The 20,009-nt window shown below is 40.8% G+C and overlaps 1 protein-coding gene across 15 annotated transcripts in view; it reads left to right on the forward strand.

Annotated features, from left to right (window-relative positions):
• CELF4 (CUGBP Elav-like family member 4) overlaps positions 1–20,009 on the forward strand; it is a 713,325-nt gene that overhangs the window by 202,489 nt on the left and 490,827 nt on the right. The window lies entirely within an intron of this gene.

The following is a 20,009-nucleotide window of genomic DNA, read 5'->3' on the forward strand; positions in this document are numbered from 1 at the left end:
CCTCCTGCAGGAGTAGGAAAAAAAAAAAAATAAAAAAGGAAAGAAGGAAAGGAGAAGTAGCTCTAGAAACTAATAATGCAAGGGAGCAAGGGTGTGTTTTTCTTCTCCAACACCCTGTGTTTTCCTTCAAAACCCTTCAGAACTGTCAGCATGAGATTTTTTTTTCTTTGTCCACAATTTCATAATATGATAAAAATTATACCAAAAAGGAGGATTTATTTCTATTTGTTTCAAGTATATGTGTATATTTTTGACAATTTCCTGATTCACAATTATAACAGTATGGTTTGCAGAGAACATTTCAATAATCAGTGCCCCAGTACAGTAGGCACTATTCAGACATCTAGGGTGAGCTGAGAACTGCTCTAACAAGCTTTCAGATTCAATGATGAAGACTGCAAAAGCTTTGTTTCCAGGTAGAAAGTTGAGGCACAATGGCTGACACATCGGATCAAGTGTTGATTCTTGCAGCATGGATCACACTGACCATCTTAAAGATGGCCAATGCACAGCATGGCTGTAACTATCTGAAGAGCTTCAGATGTCAGTGTAAACCACAGTCCAGCTCAACCGATTCTTTGGGACACTTGAGTGTCCGGACTTTTGGAAAACCATCTCATCCAGTTTCATTTCTGATTACATTTCCAAAAAGGCAATTAATGATCCTAAGGATGAATGGGGTAGGAATTGGAGAAGGATCTTTTGTATGTAGGGTTTTGAGCTCCTCTAGTCATATGTAAGTTTTCTTGCAGTGATGCTGCCAATGTAGCCCACTAGGGGTTGGGGGCAATTGCTTGCTATTTCAGTGGGGAAAAGGAGATGTAACCCAATATGAGGCACAGAGTCATCATACCCCTTTAAAAAGAAGCTGTAGTTAATGAATTATACAGTGGGAACTAAGAGTGCAGGCGAGCTTGGTGTGACAGCAAAGAAGTCTTTGTTAGCTAACACCTTTCACATGCAACAGAAATAAATAAATCTCTTATCCATCCCCATCCACCAACACAAATACATGGAGTGACGTTGGTTAGAAGAGAATCTAAAGCCAAACCAAAGTGTAACTAAGACATCTGTGTGTCTAATGAAATGTTACTAGGCAGCAGAGAGGCACAAATCATTACAAATCAGTTTAACCTCAACCAAAAATATGCAGTGTAATTCATACCAGAGTTTGAGTTAAACATGGGTGTTTTAAATATAGCGGAGTGTCAGTGCTGTCCTCTCCTCAGGTTAGATTTAAAGAGTTACTGTATTTCCTCTGCCAGTCCGAGAAGCATTCATAAGAGAGGATCCATGCAGTCTCTATATATTCAGATTTACCATGGATGACTGAGGCAGTGGTGAAATACCCAAATAGGTTTTTTTTGTCTTCACCTGAATCTGTATTTCTGCTAGTGATGAAAGACATGATTGGGTGAGCTCCTGTCTCTGTTGTGCCATGTGTTTCTATCATAACTGTCTTAACTTAGGGTTTTACTATTCTAAATCAAGTTTGAAGAGCTTTCCTCTGTATAAATGTCAAAAGTCCCATGAGGGTTAAATTGTTTTGTGGTTAAGGCACCAACCTGAGATTTGAGGGATCTGGTCCTACTTCACCTTTGTGCTTGGTTCTTATTTATAAAATGAGGAGATGTTTCACCACAGACATATTTTGATGTTAATACACTGAAGAGCAAGATTTGCTCAGACTCAGCAAGCCCATACAGTCAGCTCAGGCAGCTTCCCTATTTTGTGTTTCATCTTGTCTCCATGCTGGGCAGGTAGGGTTTCAGGTCTCCAGTGTTGTTGAGGTGCAAAATACCAACTGAAGTGTAATTACCAGGAGGGACATCAAGAGTCATGAAAGGGAAAATGTGGTTAAGCAACACTGAGTCAAACTATAGCCTCTGGAAAACCATGTAGGAAAAAACATTTATTTATTTTTTAAAGAATCCTAACGGCATTGGACACCAATCACTTTTCAGGCTATAAAACATATCAGGGGAACACAGTGGGTGTTATTGTTCCTGGTGAGACACAGTGTGGGTACATACAGCCTTAGTGCAGAAACCCTTTTCTGGTGCAATCCATCTGTCATGCCCTGCTCACAACCTATTTGATGGGAAATGTCATCAACATACAGGCCTGTTCCTGGTGACCTGCACAGGGATGAGCTCGGCTTGGAGGAGTATCAGATGCTCAAGTGTAGTATCTTCCTGGATGCCAGGCATATAGCTTCTTTACCTTTTTTTATCCTGCCATCCAGAAAGTTCTGGTTTAGCAAAAATGAAACAAACAAACAATAAAAAAAAACGCAACAAAAGGTCCTCCAAAGTTTAACATTCTTCCTTAAAGTCCACCCTCTTCAACCTAAAATGACAAAGGAATGGCATGAGCAGTGAACATGAAATGCCACAGTCCACTTAGCAGGAGAGCAGGCTCTTGGTGTTTGAAGTCTCTGAGAAGCCTGCATCAAATGGCAGATGTGGCACCAGTGATCAGGCTTTGCTCTTGTTGGATTTAGCACAGTTAGAGCATTTGGACTCTTCTAGTCAACTGTGAAAAAAAAGTTTCTGTTTTGTTTTGTTTTGTTTTGTTCTGAATCTGAGAGAGAGAGGAAAATAAAATGCCTATCTCTGAGATTCACTCATGGGTGGTTTTACTTATGTCATAATAGGAAATACTTTAAAAAAATAGCAAAAAAAATAACAAAAATGACTTCTCCTCTTCCCCAGACACTTAAAATTATTTCTCTTTTCCCCTTTCTGAGAGCCTCAAATTTTGACATTGTTTTTGTAATCTCTGGCCCTTTTCTTTGACCCGTAACGATATTCACGATTGTTTATCTAAGCCTTCCTCGCTCACCTGAATAAATTTTTTAAAGATTGAATTTCTTTGCAAGAGCTACCCCTATTCTATTTTCTAAGAAAAAACTGAAAGGAAATTGTTTCTGAGAGACTATATGGCAGCTTGGATTGCAAAGGCTACCGGCATCTTCTTTCCCGAGCTCCACACCATGCAGGCAGCAATGCTGTTATTGCTACTGGTCTTTTCATTTCTGAAATTAAGCATGTAACCAAAGGCAGCAGCTCATTTCATGGCTTTGCTGGAAAGCAAAAGAGCCAGGGACAGATATCCAGGCCTTTTTACTTTGGCTGCAAATTGATTTCAGCTCTCGCTGTGGAGTTTGAAGCTGGCCTTTGGCACCTGGAATAGCATTTGACGAGGAGCATCCAGCACAAATTAAGGCCTCTAAAAATTTTGTTATGGACCCTTATTTGCAGGAGTGAATTTTATTTCCAGGCAGTGCAAAGGAAGGGAGGGAAGTTGACTTCTCAGACCTCTTGGCACTTCTTCCAAAGCCCCTTGCAAGCATCTCAGCTCCACGCAGTAGCCCTTTGGGGGTATGTACTTTTATCCTTCTTTTAGAAGCGGGGAAGACAGAGCTGCTTAGAGGTGATATGAGAGACATGGCATAAATGCCTTTATTCATGGTTTGACACTCACAGGGCACCTAAAGGCCTTATATTTGATGATTTCAGACCTCAGAAGACCTGTCCTAAGAGATTTGACAAAGTTGGTGTTGTCATGTTGGTGATGGAAGCAGACACAAAACCTGGAAGTCTGGCTCTCCAGATGCCTTCCTTAAATGCTGGTTACATTCCCTCTTCTGTAGTACAGCAGAGTATGGCACTCTACAGGGTTATGGAGAAATGCAGGGATTTCTGCTGAATTTGACTAAGAGGAATTATACCTTGGAAAGTCCAATACATGAAGTAGGTCTTTTTTTCCTGTTTTAAAGTTCATGATATCTACTAACATCCTGCCCCCCTTCCACCACCCGACCCCAAATTAACATTTTTCCCAGGGAAACTGGTTCCTTTCATTGTCAAGATGAGACAGTGAAAACAAAAATAGAATAAAATAAAGGAGAAAAACTGAAAGTCTGAAGACTTTGCTCCAGAAATATTTTTAAATAAGAAAATACGTCACCAAAATGTCCACATAATCTGTGTTTTCCCCTTCTCTGGGGGATCTGTGGAGGGAGCTCAACTGGGTAATGTTAAAAGCAGGGAGATGTCAGCCTCTGTACTCTACTCTACTCTACTCTACTCTACTCTACTCTACTCTACTCTACTCTACTCTACTCTACTCTACTCTACTCTACTCTATATATAGAGTGCGCATCTCCTCTCCATCAACTCTGATCTCTTGCAGAAGCGGAAAGCCATGCAGCATCTTTCTGGGAAGGAGGGAGTATACTATATATAAACATAGTGGTTCAGGAACCTGCCTCTGCAGTGACACTTAGGAACTGGAAGCACCTTTAAATACCAGTGCATCTGAAAACCATTCAGACTACAAGCATCAGACAAACTAATTAACTCTTTGGTTTGTATTCACAGGCATCCCATTTTACATCCTTCTTTGCACCTGCAGCAGTGAAAGCATTGAGAAATGGTTACTTTCACCCTTCTTTTTTCTGGCCATTGCTCATACACCCATAATCTCTTCTAAATCTGACGTGAACCATAATTTAGGCACAGTGTCCAGAACCTCATAGCGTCCTCCAAGACTGGTCATTTTGCTGACCCTAGGGCAAATTCATTCTGGCGTTATTGCCCTATATGGGTGGAGACTCAATGTTTCTCACCTGGCTACACCTTACAGGTTTTATGTAACTCCAAGGTCACCCTTCTGCCACTATATCCACTAGTTCACTCTGCAAGTTTCCACTGAAAAAAAGATAACTCTTGCTGTTAAACTTATTTACTGTTAAGGTCAATAGGCTAGTTAATTAACTTCTAGCTGCAGGTCCTTATTTCAGTTTGAAGACCACTGGAAAATACTACAGAATCTGGGAAAGTTCTGGAAGAAAAACAAGACTGTTCCAGTTTGCTTAGATAAACAAAATCTTTTAATCATTCTCTGTCACACTAAAATTTTCTGGAGACAGATTTCATTCAATAAAACAAGAAAAAAAAAAAAGAAAAAAGAGGAAAAATCTTGTTTGATTTTTTCAAAACTGTATTGTGTAACAATACTACACTGAGGAAAAAGGCTTTTCTGTCTCTCCACACCTCTTGATTAGTTTGGGTTATCAATACATCATGATTATTTACATGGAATTGCTTCAAGAATTATCAGAGGTGACATTAAATTGATTAATCTAGTAAACCTTTTCTTGCAATTACATTTATCTCCTTTCAAATTGCCGAAACACTTGGCCACTTTTTCCTGTGGTGGAAAAGGAATCACTGAGATGTTATCATGTGCTGAGGGGGGACTTTGCAAAGGAGTTTATATCAGAAATAGAAAATCTCAATTCAGTTCTGTGTCTCCAACAGTGAGAGGTCACCACTTCCACACCTTTCAATTAGAGGGGCAGGGAGCTGAAAAAAGTACTGGCTTCAAGTTGAAGTTGTAGAACACAGTCAAAGTAATCTTTTGATAAATCTGATTAAGTTATTCTGGTAAAGCTGGTCTTTATCTTGGGTGGGTTTGTTACTGTGGTATGTAGTTTGAAGACTTTTTTTGCAGGGAAATTTACCTATGGTCTTTTTGGTAATTTCTTCTGGAAAACCAGACCAGGCTCTGGGCTTTCCTGAGCACTATTTATAAGATGGTCACTGCTACTTTATACCAGAGAGATTCTGTGTCTGACCCACTGGTTTCAATGCAGGAGATTTCTGCCTGCTCCCAGGACAGAAATTCCATGTGAATCACCCTTTTCTGACTCTGCTGTGCCATCTATAAAATATGGATAACAACTTCTCCAATGTTTGCATGCTTTAATCTGGTCCCTCTTTACAGTAAGTTGTTTGACTTCAGAGGAGATACACTATTTTACATAGACAAAAAGTCTGCCTTGGAGATGTTATTAACCTGTTCTCCAACTCTGTGGGTGAAGAACCTGCTAAGTTTCCCTGAAATTAGAGATGAGAGTGACTAGTTGGCTTGGTACAAGCAGACTTCTTGTGGGATGCCCATCCCTAAGAGAGAAGAGCAAGCGTTTTTGCCACAACCCCATGTGGTGTGTCTTGTGTATAAAACAGGACCTGATGGAGTGAGATGCTTATCAGCTGCGGTGAAAGAAGAGGAAGAGCAGTGGAAGCAGTAGGAGGGAATCTTCACAACAGCTTTAAAAGAAATATGTTTGAAATATAATGAAAGGTCTCATTGGGCTGTGTGTGTGTGAGAGAGAGAGAGAGGAAGAGAAAACAGCAACCAACCCTGGCTGTTGTATTGTCTTGTTAACAGTGTGTCACCGAATTTAGCAGAAAGAAGCTTCTCCCACACATCTCCCCTCGCACAAATGCAACTGTCACAACCTCCTGAGCTCTGAAGCACAGCTTTGATCCTGCGAAGCTCTGCCCCAGTTCTGCAACGCACACACGAAGGAGAGGAAAGGGGAATTACCTAGCAGATTTTCTGGGGGAACAAAGGACGCCGTTGCCAAGGCAGGGTTAATTGCCATGACGACAGCACTTCCCCAGCATCTTTTCTTTTTCTGTTAGAAGGGCCCCCTCTCCTCGTGTCCTCCTCCCCTCTCTGCATGTGTTGTGTTAATCTAATTTGCTCAGCTCAGTGGCTAAACAAATAACCTCAAACCCAGTGCTTATTCAGATGCATGGCAAAAGGGGGCAGCTCTCTGAAATGATATTTACTTGGTTATCTGATGATACAGAAGTTGTGTAAGAAAAGACAAGGCCTGGGAAAGGAGCAGACAGAGAGCAAGGTGAGATAAAAGAGCAGGGACTCCTAAAGTGCTGACTGATTTTTGACTGTGTCCTGCTGCAGCTGGGCAAATGGGACTGAGTGAAGTTGGTCACTGGAGCGTGATGTGGAAAGGCTGTAGAGAAAATCTACTTCTAAGTATTTCCACCAAAGTCCCAAGAATGACTGGAAAAATTGTTAGAGAATAGCAGAAAGGTTTCCTGGGACCACTGGGATCCCAAACAAGATCTTATAACAAAATCTGCTCCTGGAAAGACCTGGGCCTCTAGGAAACTTTGTGAGATATCTGACCCAAGGAGGTGTTTGGCTTTAGTAATTCCACTTTTGCCCATGAATTCTGTTTTTGTGTTTTTATGTGATTTTTGGGTTCTTAGAAATTTTCTGGGGTGCTCAGTTTTTCACAGCTAGCTCATTTGGTTGGTTAGAATTTTCAGTGAAAGGAAAATGTAATTTCTTTCCATAAAGTGTTCCTTACCTTGATTTCCAGAGAACATATACTCTCAGATTTATCTCAGAAAAACAGAAGTAAGCTGTTGGAGCCCAGTTTACACATTGTCCAAACTGTCTGGCCGTATGCCTTCCCCTATGTGCATCTTTTCTAAAGTGTTAATGTTGCCTTTTGAATACAACGGATTCCTCCTGGTAAGCAAGACAGAGAGGGTACACATGGGGAGTACTGCCACAGAATGGGGCACCTACATGCAGAAATTGTCTTGCAAGTTGCTGAGCACCCTGAGCATCTGATGCCAGCATGAGGTGTACAGGTAGCTTCTCGTGTCTTAAAGTCATTTTTTGGTACTTATTTGATACAAAGATTTTCACAATAAACATGAATTTCCTTGTAGATTCAATAAATAGTACCAGTTCTATTTTCAACCAGACTGATGAGCCGTAATTATAACCAATCCATCCTCAGCATTCAAATAAGTCTTCTAGTATGTTTGTACTCCCTGGTTGCAGTGTTATCTGAGGGACAGGGCACAAAATCCTGTGAGTGACCTACTCTACAGCCTCAGCCTCCCCTACCTGCATTTTCTGTGCATCTGTATCTCCTTCTAGCAATGCTGATATGCTCAGGATATGAATACATGGTGGTCCCAACAGGTGTTACAGCACAGCGTTACGTATTCTAGCAATAAATGGCATATCACTGCTACAAAATACCAAATATGCTTTGTTTCCCTTAGCTTCACTGAGCAGAAGGAACACTTATCAGCTCAGGATGGTTCAGATTTGTAAGCAATGACTTTCTTAATTTTATTTTAAAAAGGCTGTCTTGTTAGAAATACTGCACATGCAAGTAAGATTCAATGCCTCTCTGAGGACCAGCATGTCTGCACCATAACCACAGTTACACTAGTCTTACATTTTAACAAGATCATCCCCTCTGTATCATTTTTGAGGGAAATTAACAAGGTGTGAAGCTTTTGGCCTTGAGATACTTGTTTATGTTTGGTGTTGTGTTTGTTTGTTTGTTTGTTTGCTCCCTGACAGAATTACAGCTGTGCTCCCCGAGACCCTACTTCATTTGGAGCTAGGATTCTTTCCTGGGGTTAGAACCCTGAGATGATGCTTTAGCAGTCCTCCTTCCTTCCTTTCAGCTCTGTATCACATTGCGTTTTCATTCTTTCCTCCTCCAGTGTTTCTCCAATTATGACGTATTTTGGGAAGATACAAAAACTTCCTCTTCAAGCCTCCTGATTCCTATCCTCCTTTGCAGTATGGGATTCTGTCATCTCTGGCTTCATGCAGACAGTGGTGACCAAAACATCAACGTGCTACTCTCAGAGCCCCATGCCGTTTTTCCTGCTCTTGCTAAAGAACACAGCCCCACTGGCTGTTCCCTGAAGCTCTTGTAGCAAGGAACTGAATTCTGATACTCTCTTTCCTTCTCTTGGGTTTTTTTTTTCCTGCACCTTATTTTACAATTATATTTATTTGAAACTGAATTTTAAAGGTTCAGTCCCTAAAGGCAATGAGATGTAATTTCTGATAGATATTAAAACTGTATAAAACTGCTCATATATTCCCCCATGAAGAACAGCTTGTACTCAGAGAGGAGGAGAAAGAGACTGACTAACCTTCTTGCCAGCTATGGAAAAAAATAAAGGAATAATAATAAATAAAAATTTATCATTTTCTCTTGAAAAAAGTAAAGTTGAAGTTAGATGAAGCATAAATGTTTGCTGTATAGATTGTAAACAAGCATTCAACCATATAATTTAAAAGTAGTGACATTGATTTCTGTGCCATGACACTGTTTTGTGCTAGTAAAAAGTCTGGCATGGAACATCTCAAGCTGTTATCATCTAAGTGTGTAGGCTAAGGGACAGCCATAGGCACTGGGACCTCTCTGTATTTTGTACAGTGAAATGAAAGAACACATTTCTATCCAGGGTCCAGAATTTGATGCCTGTAATTTTAGTTCATCTTCTTTCTTAAAGAAGCACTGAAACCAAGGAAGCAGATAAAATTGTATTGTGTCAACTTGCATGGATGTGGCAATAAGGCCTGAAGATTTACATAAAACCATAAAGACAAAATAGAGAAAAACATGAAACACTGGGCACCATTTGTGTTTGGACACCTGGGACATAGATCAGTAGTGGTATTCGTTTGATATTCCTTTGCATCCATACAGTGTAGGCTTCCACTTCTCAGATCTCTTCGTAGTTAATGTAGAGGTAGAAAAGACTAGATGGTGAGTTCTAGGGCATGACTCAGGTTTGTCTTGAGCAGATACTTGTGATTAGTTGGATGAATTGCACTCTTGGTGGAGTTCTTGGTCCCATCCCTGACGGTTGTGAAGAGAGTCATGGATGAGACCTGCGCAGGCTGTACACTCTCATTGCTGCCAGTTAATTAGACTGGCTAATACAGTCAGTGACCTGTTCAGTGTTTCAGTGGCAGAGAAAGGAAGGAGCTCAAGTCTCCTGAATTTGAGTCTTGTGTTTATCCTCCACCAACTTCAACAACAGGGACAATATTTTTCTGGTTTAGAGCGGTGGATATAACATTTATCCTATACAGATGCATAGCTTTGGCTTTTTTCCCCATTTTTGTTGTTTTCCACGTAAATTAATGAGGTTTAATTTACATGCAGGCACTGAGAAAACAACAGAAAAACAACAGTGGCCTCAGCAGCCAGGTACCCCATTAGTGTAAGGGCTGAAATGTCTCCACTGGCCCTGCTGGGCTGGGGGCTGTGAACATGACTTGAAAAGGACAGATTCCTAAAGAACTGTGCAGAGGGCTACTCAGCTGATCAATAATTCATTAGGTATAATTTGTAAATAACTGAGTGGAAAATATCCTTTCTTTTCTTGTAATCACTCCAACTAATCTGCTGATCCAGACAACAGACAGCTTGCCAGGGAATGTTATCTCACACTCCTCATGTGTAGGAGGAAGAGGTCAGGCTTCTTTTTCAAGTCTCACCTCACAGACTTTGGGTGGATTTTGGTCCAGAAGGTGTTGCCTAAGCCATTTGTCTCCAGCCACAGCCTGATCTCCTTGACAAACTGCTCACAAATCACTGTCTTGAGTATTTTTATACCTCAGCTCTTAAATCTTATATGGAGACCTGTAGATACATGATATTCAACTCAATGCAACCACAGGTGAGGTGTTGACAGGTGGAAAACGCAAATACAGTGTAAGAATGGTCTGTTCAGTAGAGTGGATGAGGGTCTACACTGCCACCAATCCACTCTACAGCCATAGTCACATCTCTCAGATCCTGTTTCACCTTTGCCTTGCCTCATCTATTTCAGCTATATGTTCTTGGACAGCAAAGCTCAGCTACCACTACCAGCATGATACTGAAAACACGATCTGCCCCGTATTACCCAGAAATAGTATGAGTCCCTGCCGCCTCCACATATGTATGCATTTCCTGCTTAAAATGTCAATATTCTGCAGAAACCCATCTGTTTTCAGACCAGTCTTGTATGATTTCATCACTGTAGGACAAAAGAGAGGGGGAAAAAGGAACCTCTTGACTCATCAGCAAACAAGCTCTAGAAGGAAGGTAGGAGTAGGGATTTTGTAGCTCAGCATTGAAGACAAATTCTCAGCTTTTGACCATTAAGTTGGTAGTCCAAACTTAGGCCAGAGGAGAGCAGTGTAATTTTTCTGGTGAAGAGGTCCTTCCTGACATTTATGTGGTTAATTTTTGCCAGAAAAGCTCTACGGCAGAACACAACCCAGGGTTTTTGGCATGCCAATACTTGTGGCCCATCAATGTTTCTTCTTACCCTGCCTTATAAGGAGGAAGACGATTTAAGTCTGTGTGTGGTAGTGTCTCTCTAACCTGACATGACCATAAACAGCAGCCTGTGACATCTTTCACCCCTTCCAATTCCCCCGGGAGAGCTGGCTACCCCCTCCATCACTGAGGTCAGACTGGGAGATGCAAGGCAGTGTGATATCTCACGTCTCATCCTCTGCTACCAAACAGTAAGACTGAACAGTGTTTGTGTGTAAATATCTGTGTATATTTCCATACACATGAGCAAGTGTATAGTGAGACAGATGAGGCACCATTTGCCCTTTGGATTCTGGTCTTCTGACTTTCTTTTCCGTTCCATTGACCTATTTAACACATAATATTATTTAATTAGAGATACACAGGGAAAAGAACGTTTTCAGAATCAACAATAATACTGACAATATCAACTTGCTTCTTCACTCCCTTTGTTTTCTTGGAGAAGTTTAACTGTAAATTAAGTCTCGTTTAGCTTTTCTGGGAAATCTTGCCGTGATGCAGATCTTGTAGTGACCTAAAGCAGCTCACATTGGTTTGAACTCTGCAGCCACTGGTAGAAAGTGTTTAATTACCTTTATTTTGCCAAAAGCTGATCTGTTTTTCCTGCAGTTCTTGGGGGTCTCTTGGACTCCCTCTGGTGGCTCATCTACCACAGTGTGAAAGGAAGGGAAAAAAAAGAGTTTACTCGGTGCATTATATCTGGATGTTGTTTGTGCTGCCACTGTGGTTAGCATTAATCTCTCTTACTATTTTCTAGGGCCATGTCATCCTCTTTCTGCCTAGTGCTTTTCGGCTGAAACTCACCAAGAGTGTAATGGGCTCAAAGTGTTTTAATACCTGGTTAGTGGAAGTAACAAACCTGATCCTCAGTTCTCCATGGCATAAAAAAAATAAAGAAATAGATGTCAACATGCACACAAACACCCAGATGTTTGCATCAGTGCCTGGGGAAACCAGCTGGGTAGTAAAGCTGTAAGGTGGGACTCCAGATTAGTCTTGCACTACACAATCTTTAACTCACTGTTGTTTTCCATAGCAAGATACTTTTTGTGGCTCTAGCTGAGAATTTGTCTTGAGTAAGGATACAGACAAATACTCTTTTTTCCTTGTTTTTATTTTAGTGAAAGTTTCTGCATGAAAACAAGAAACACTGTGTTATTTGCAGCACAGCTGTTTTGCTTTGTTTGATATTTTTCCTTCCTAGTTTTTTAAGTCAGCTCTTTTTTTTTTTTCCATGTGTTTTCTTTGTTCATTGTTTTTCTGATTTTTTTTTTTTTTCTTCTGGTTAGTTTTTCATGAAACTAAATGCAGTTTCTCTCAAACCTATCCTGCATTGTGTGACTGAGCTCAGATGCTGAAAAACCTGGCTTGACCTGGACTCAAAGCCAGTGTGTTCAGAGAGAGACTAAAACATTCTGGTGATAACTTATTTTCTTCCAGTCCATGAATGCCAGTTCAGTTCCATTCATGATAGGAGCCATTACACACCTCAGAAACTAGGATAAGTTCTCCTGCTGCAGACATAGGTGAAACAGTAAATCTGTTTGTGGTACAGGGACATTCAAGGACTGTCTCCATGAGCACAGTGAGCTCTCAAGCTGGATGGAGCAGCTTCATCTGCATCACAGTGAGGACTGGAAATCTACTCGTATTGTTGACCACAGAAGTCTCCAGCAAAAAACAAGCCTTTTCCACTTGCAGTGTATGGGTCTCTCATCAGTTTGAGTTTCAGGGACGGAATTTAGCTAAGTGTCTAAAAAATAGATGTTTAAGTCTGAGCTGATCTGACCACACCCTTTCTGTCATCAAAGGGCAAAGAGAATGGGCTGTCTGTCCTTAAAATAGTCATCTGAAATGCTTGAGACCAACAACAAATCATTCAAAATGAATTGTCTGTAATGGAGTGACTATCACAAATTCAAATGGCAAAGGTTTAGATGTCTACAGCAGAGTATCTCAGAGATACTTGCCCGATACTTGTATTTAGGAACAAAGTGTCTTTTGCCTTTTGTTTCAGGATGAAATGAAAAGTGTAAAATGTTTTTTTCATGAAATCTGCCCTATATTGCCAGAATTTGGCATTATGTGACCCATGATCCATTCTTGCTTGACAGCATGAGCTGATAAAATAGCATGTGTTCCTGTATGACAGAGTGGAGGAACAGGCCTGCTCAGAATTCAGCTTCCTTGATGGTCCATTTAGCAAGTCTGTGATAACACGTCAAATGCTGAGTAAGGATAGCGACCTGATATAAGGGACACCACAGAGAACCCTACAGGGGACTTGGGTCTCAGGGCCCAGAGTAACTCACGTAGTAACTTACACTTGCAGCACCTCATGTAATTATGTAAATTTTCATCAATACCTTTTAAAATCAAAACTGCACAAAGATCTTCCTGCTTTCCTGGAAGGTATTGGGAGATACAGCAATGTGTCACCAGAACTTGCAGTCCAGGCACTTCAGTTTTGTTGTGTTGTTACAGGGAATCCTGTTTTCCTCCATTAGTGAGGCTCCTGAAATAGGTATCCATTAACACACTTTGGCCTCACTTTGTGCAAGTTGGCGCCATTGCACTGATTCATAGAATCATATAATATCTCAATTTGGAAGGGACCCATAAGGATCATCAATACCATCTAATGATCTGGTCTAGTGGCTGTGCTGAAGAGGATGCCTTATGGGCCTGATACAAAGTTCCTGAAGACAGAAGTCTCTCTGTTGTCTTCAGTGGGCTTTGAATCAGGCCCTCCTTAAGGGGTAGCTCATGATAAGCAAAGCTGGAAATACCCAGCCAGGATCTGTTCTCACTTAACATGAGCAGGAGCGTGTGTATGGTGGGAGGCTGGGTCAAGTGTTGAGGTTCATGTTCTTGATTACTAACACTGATGATCTGGTGTCCCTTTCTGCTGTCACAACAAACTCTATAACTGGGTGTCTCCTCTCAGGGTGAATAACCTCTCCCAGATCAAGGAAAAAATGCTGAAAGGGAGGGTGGAGAGGCAAGCTTCACGTTTGTAATCTCTAGACAGAGAAATGCATTTCTGTTTAACACAGAGTGAACAAGTATTGGAGTCAGCTGGAAATGCTGCTTGCAGCGGTTCCTGGTCACTGACCAGTTGGTAGATTACTAATAGCTGGGCAGCATGCTGTTTACCACGCATAAGACTCCCTCCCTCACAGAGGGAGGGCTGAGGAGGGCCAGGGAACAAACCCAGCTCCCCATACCAAAGATCTGCATAACAATCATCCAGATATATGGAAATGCCAGAATTGCACATGCAGATGAAATCCCTGGGAGCAGGCCTTGGGAGCAGAGGAAGCCGTATGGAGCAGCCACCCTCTCTGCCACACTGTCTGCTACATGGCAGACCTTGCCTGGTGAATTTTAAAGCATCTGCTGCCTTTGGAAAGGGAGACGCGAGGGGATTATTTTTGCCCATTTTCATTTGTTTTTTGGTTTCTCTCGAAGGAAGTGAAAAAGTTTGCCTTGATACTCACTGTCAAGGCTTTCCCAGTGGATTTCCCCCATGGCATATGCCAGCATGTGAGGTGATTTTACATATTTCCCTATTAGCCCAATGCCAGGCATCTCTTTGGTGGCTGAGGCTAAATTGAGAATAAGGTATCCATTTTTTTCCTACATAGTTATCAGAAAAAATGATGGTGGGCAAAATATCTCTATCTGCTAAGGCATTGGGTAATGCTTGGCCTGTTCTGCTGACTGAGGGATACAAAGCGCATTTATTCAGTTTGAGAATTACTGACTTAAATTCTGCAATCAGGGAGTCAATTCTGGCTTGAAACACAAGAACCAGGATCCAGAGCTAGTGGACATTAGAGATATAAGATCACAGCATGCTCTTTGTGCAAGGCTCTTAAGATGATTCTTTATCAGAATTTCTTTGTGAAGTTTTGCATTTTTACTCCTACTGAGGTTGAAATGATCCCTCCACCACTTCTCTTTTCAGTCAACAAAAGTCTTCCATTTTCCCTATTGCGGTCGGGTCTCACTGGAAATACTTGTCATTCTTTTAACAGATCTGACTTAACTACAGAACTTTTAGAAGCTCTGCCCTCTCCACCCAAAGTGGAGATTGCGTTAAACTATCTTGCATGAATTTCGTTACACCTCCTACTATGGAGAGAATTACAAGGCTCTTTAGGTACCTTTAGGATAAGCATCAGTACTGATTCAGGCATGCAATTAATGTGCAATATTTAGGCATATTTAATTGTATCTTTGGAGAACTGTCTATGCACCTCCCATATACTCCTGCATAAATCAGGACTCACCAGCTTCAGCCAACCTTCTAGTTCCTCTGAGTTGTGTTCATGTGCCAAGAGCCACAAGCCATCTAGCATCTCAGATAGTTCAGGTGAATGAAGCTACGAGTGTTATTCAGCTTTGGAGATGGAAGAGACAGGGCCTTTGCAGGGATCCCTGTACATTGGTAAATTGTGGGCACAGGCTAGAACATTGACAAATACATGAAGCTACTTCAGCAGAGGATTTGGACAGGATGGTGTGACAAGGATCTCTGTTCATACTATTTTTCTGGCAGCACACTCCCTGCAGAGTTTTGACCCGTGTTAATTAGCACACTGCCACAGTTCCTAGGTACAGTCTAGGGGATAGCACAGACTGTTTCAGGCAACTGGGACTCAACCCATCCAGTTTTGAGGAGAAGGTAAAGACTTCAACTACACATGCCCACAGGTTCAAAGAACAGGCCATAACCTTATTTAGTTTATTAACATAGGCATATGGGACCCCAGAAAAGTAGGTTTGAGTGGTTTCTGCTGGCTCATTTCTTCCTAAAGCCAGGAATTCAGATTGAAAAGAAGTACAGGTCAGGGCACAGCCTCAAGTTGGGGAGCATGAAGTCACATAATGTGGTCCTTGGCTTGTACGTGGTCTGTGTCATCTCAAGGGATGTAGAGAAATTCACCTCAAGACAGATAGTTTATCACCAGTGCTAAAGCCCATTTCAGGGGATCTGGAGAAAAAGAAATTGTCCTGTTACATACCTTGCAAGGGCAGTAGGAAGCTGGAGACTTCCCATGTGCCTCTACACAGAGAAAGGCAAAGGAGAGGTTTATCATGTGCTTAGATTTCTGCTCCTGAAGGGTGTCTCCATAAATCAGCTCCTCTCTACTGTGCAACTCTGTCACTCTATACATGCAAATAGAAGCTTGTTTACCCACTGTGTGCCCTTCTCTCCCTCTTTCTGGGGCAAACATATGTGCATTTAGATGCTCTGCTTTCCTGCATCCTCCTCACATCCCCTGCCCTCTCTCACACCCACACACTATAAAAATCTGCCTCAGATCCAGTTAGTAAAAGGTGACTTTTTCCTGCCATCTGGGTGTTTGGTGGCACAGATTCTCTTGGCCTGCCTACACACACTCGCGGGCACGTTACGCCCTCCTATTTCCCCTTCCTCCTTCTCTCCCCCTCCCATGAGCTGGCAGCAAAAACAAAAGGGAAATCTTCAAAACCACAATGTCAGCTGCCTGTGTCAGTGTGGGTTGAGAGGACGGATCACAGCGCACTCATCTCCCAGTAGGCAAAAGGGACTGTATTTCAATAAATTTACATACTACAGAAGACTGTGTAAGGGATTGCTTTGGGGACCTCTCTGTAGAGTTGCTTTGGGGACGCTGAGCCCTTGACTTGCTCAGGAAGGGTTTGATGCCACCTGCTCTAAAACTCTTATGTTCTCTGTATCCTTTTCATTTCAATACTGATGTCCGTTGCTTGCTTCGCAGCACAGTTTTGTTTTCTTCCAGTTTGAATGAAAGGCTGTTGATTAATAGATCTGGAAATCCTGGATGTGGACTTACTCTCAGGGAAGAGCATTGCTAGCTTTCCTCTGAGTAGCTCCTGTACACACCCTGCTCTTGACCTGCTTGGGTCTCTCTTACAAATTGTGACCTGTCTTGAGTGGGTCACTGAATATCTCTGCCTTTCTTTACTCTTTTGCTTCTTTCTGATTAAACCCAGTGGAAACATTCTAACTTACAAAAACAACCTGCAAAAAAATATAAGGTTTCACTGTAAACAGCATTTATGTGTTCATTTAACTTTTGTTGAATGTTTAATGTAATTTTTTCCTGTGAAAAGATAATATTGAAACACTTCTTGCAACTGACTGTTCAGTACAGATTACATCTTTTTGTTCAGAAGAAAAGTAGAATTTTGCTTAGAATTTCTGCATTTAAATACTTCTGAACTGCATATTTCCACAAGACATGAGTTGTTGCTTTGTTTTTTTTTGTTTGTTTGTTTGTTTGTTTGTGGCTTCAAGAGAAAAGGCAGCCATAGAAACAGGAGAATTTCCTGTATTTTTTGAATCCTTGCACTCCTCATGAAAGGTTGCTTCTGCTAGAAACTTAGCTGGACTGATCATTGACCAAAGTCCAAGACCAGAGCAGTGCAAAGCGTAGGTGCTGCTTTCTAATTGTCTGTTGATGTTGCTTATTGGAGGGGCTCAGTGTGGTTCACAGAGCTATTGCAGTTAACACCTCCAGATCAGAAAAGACCATGACTGTGCAGTCTGCTAAGTGTCAGTTACCTCTAGGGATAAGATAGTCCTTCTCAGGGTTGCTGTGAGTTTAGACTGATATCATGGAAAAGCCATTCTGCCCTACTTTTAAAAGAGATGAAGAGATCTTTTTCACCTATTGACTGTCTTGGAATTTAAAGCTGAGAGAAGGTTGGTTTGAGGAACACAAGAAGAGAGGAGATAGTGAGCATTTCATACACCTGCTGTTAACATGAAAGAAGCGACTTCAAACTCCCTCTTACTCATGATCTTTCTGTGTGCCAAATCAATTAGCCTGCCCATGGCTTCATTCCCAGTCTATACGATGAAGATATAGCACACGCAGCAGCCAGGTGAAGCAAAAGTACATGAATGCTGGTGTGATGTTCCATGGGAAATGGGATGGATGCATTGCTAAGAGCAAGTAAAACAGGGGTGAGTGGCAAAAAAACATGTGAAATCCAAACAGAAATAATGACTTCAGAGTTTTACGTGGCTCTGGAAGTGCATCATGTGCCTAATCCATGGGAGGGCAAGGCCTGGAGCAGGAGGCTCTGAAGCAGGTCATTTTAACACTTCCTGATGTAGGAACATTCATTTAATGCAGAGAGGGAACAGCTGAGCAGCTGCGTTCAGAGAGAAACACCGTAATCTATTACGATGCTTGGGCCACCGTTGATCAATATGGCAAAGTCAATAATAGCTTTTGATTCCAGCATATTAGGCTGACTGTCAGATTCATGTTTATTGGAAGTTTTTACAAATAAGTCAGGCATATGACTTGAAGGAAAGATAATATGAGTCAAAACTCCAGGTGGAAGGCTGATTTTTTTTTTTTCCTTAGAGTTGTGTTTAAAGACCTGTATCACTTTTTAAGGAGGGAAAAAAACAAAAAGAGAAAAAAACAAACTTTTCCATATGCAACATGAAATGCAAATAAAATCCATTCTTTTTTTTTTATTATTTTTTTTTTTTAGTTAAGAAGAATAAGGATTATCTGAAGGTTAAACTTGTAATGACTAATGCCTCATAATATATCTATTTTTTTTCCCAAGAAGCTTCCATCTCTAAAGCAGCTGATTGCATTATTTTCTCAAACTTCACTTGAAAAGAAAGAGATACTAATCCAAAATACTTTTGGCATTCCACATAACATCAAATAAATCTTGTAACATTCATATGAACTTGCCATAAATGTCCAGAAAACATGAGAACTGTTGTATAAATAATAATCAAATTTAAACAAACAAACAAACAAACAAAGAATTAGAACCCTTTTTAGATCCCTCATATAAGTTTCTATCTCTTAGTTTTAAAACAGTGAAGTGATAATATTTTGACTGAAAAAAATATTATTAAATTTCTAAATATATAAATATTTCAAGTATTACAGATATTATACTAATGGGGGAAAGTGGAAGTACTAAAATAAATAAATAAATAAATAAACCCAACTGAACTGCTTGGATTTAATCTCCTCTATCTTTTTTAATCAAGTATGTCCCAAAATACTTCCTGAGAGTTAAGTGACACCAATACAGAGCCGGTGAATTAAAGAGAAAGGGGAATCGAAAGGTATAAGGAAAAGAAATAAAATAATAATAAAAAAAAAATAATAGAAACTAATTGGAGTAGACAAGAAAAAAGGGAGATTTTGTCTGATGTCAGGAAATATAGAATTGTGCTTGGTTAGCTGAAATTGAGTTAATTTTCTTCATGCAGCTAGAAACTTTTCTTTTTAGTAGCTATCACAGTCTTTTTGTTTTGGATTTAGTGTGAGAATAATATGATAGCACCCTGGGATAGAGTTAATGTTTTCTTTCCAATAGCTAGGCTATGTTTTTGAGTTGGTAAGACAAGAATGTAAGGACTCATCGATATTTTGGCTGTTGCCAGGGAGACCAAGGACATTTTTAACTTTCCAGCTGCAGGTGCATAGCAGCTAGGAGGGGGGCACAGATAGGACAGATCCTATACTGACATCCAGGTTGGACAATGAAATATTCCCTACCATTAGTGCCATGCTCCATATATAAATAGAGTCAGCTTTTCCAGCTCGTTAGTTCTGTTCAGGTCCGTTCGCTGAGTTCAGTTCCATTCCATTGGAATTCAGCTTTTTACTGTTCTGCCATTTTGCAGTTAGCCTTTGGTCTGTTTGTCTTTTTTCTCTGTCTCTGGGATCAGCTGTTTGGGATCAAGAGCTCTCTGCTTTCCAAGGCTGACTGTTCATCACAACCAAAGTTTGTAAGGAATTGCACTGAGTATCACTTATTTTATATTTATATATAATTAGTACTAGTAGAAGGGTATTAGTATTAATACTGGTACTATTTTTTCTTTTTAAACTGTTCTTATATCAACCCATGAGTTTCTCTCTTCCCCATTCCACTTTGGAAGTGGAAAGAGTGAGCAAGCAGCTCTTATGGTCCTAATTGTGGTTTGGAGTTAAAGCACAACAAGAATATAGAGACAAGGTCT

This window comes from Columba livia, chromosome Z, assembly GCF_036013475.1.
Source record: "Columba livia isolate bColLiv1 breed racing homer chromosome Z, bColLiv1.pat.W.v2, whole genome shotgun sequence".
In the NCBI taxonomy this organism is placed as follows: Eukaryota; Metazoa; Chordata; class Aves; order Columbiformes; family Columbidae; genus Columba; species Columba livia.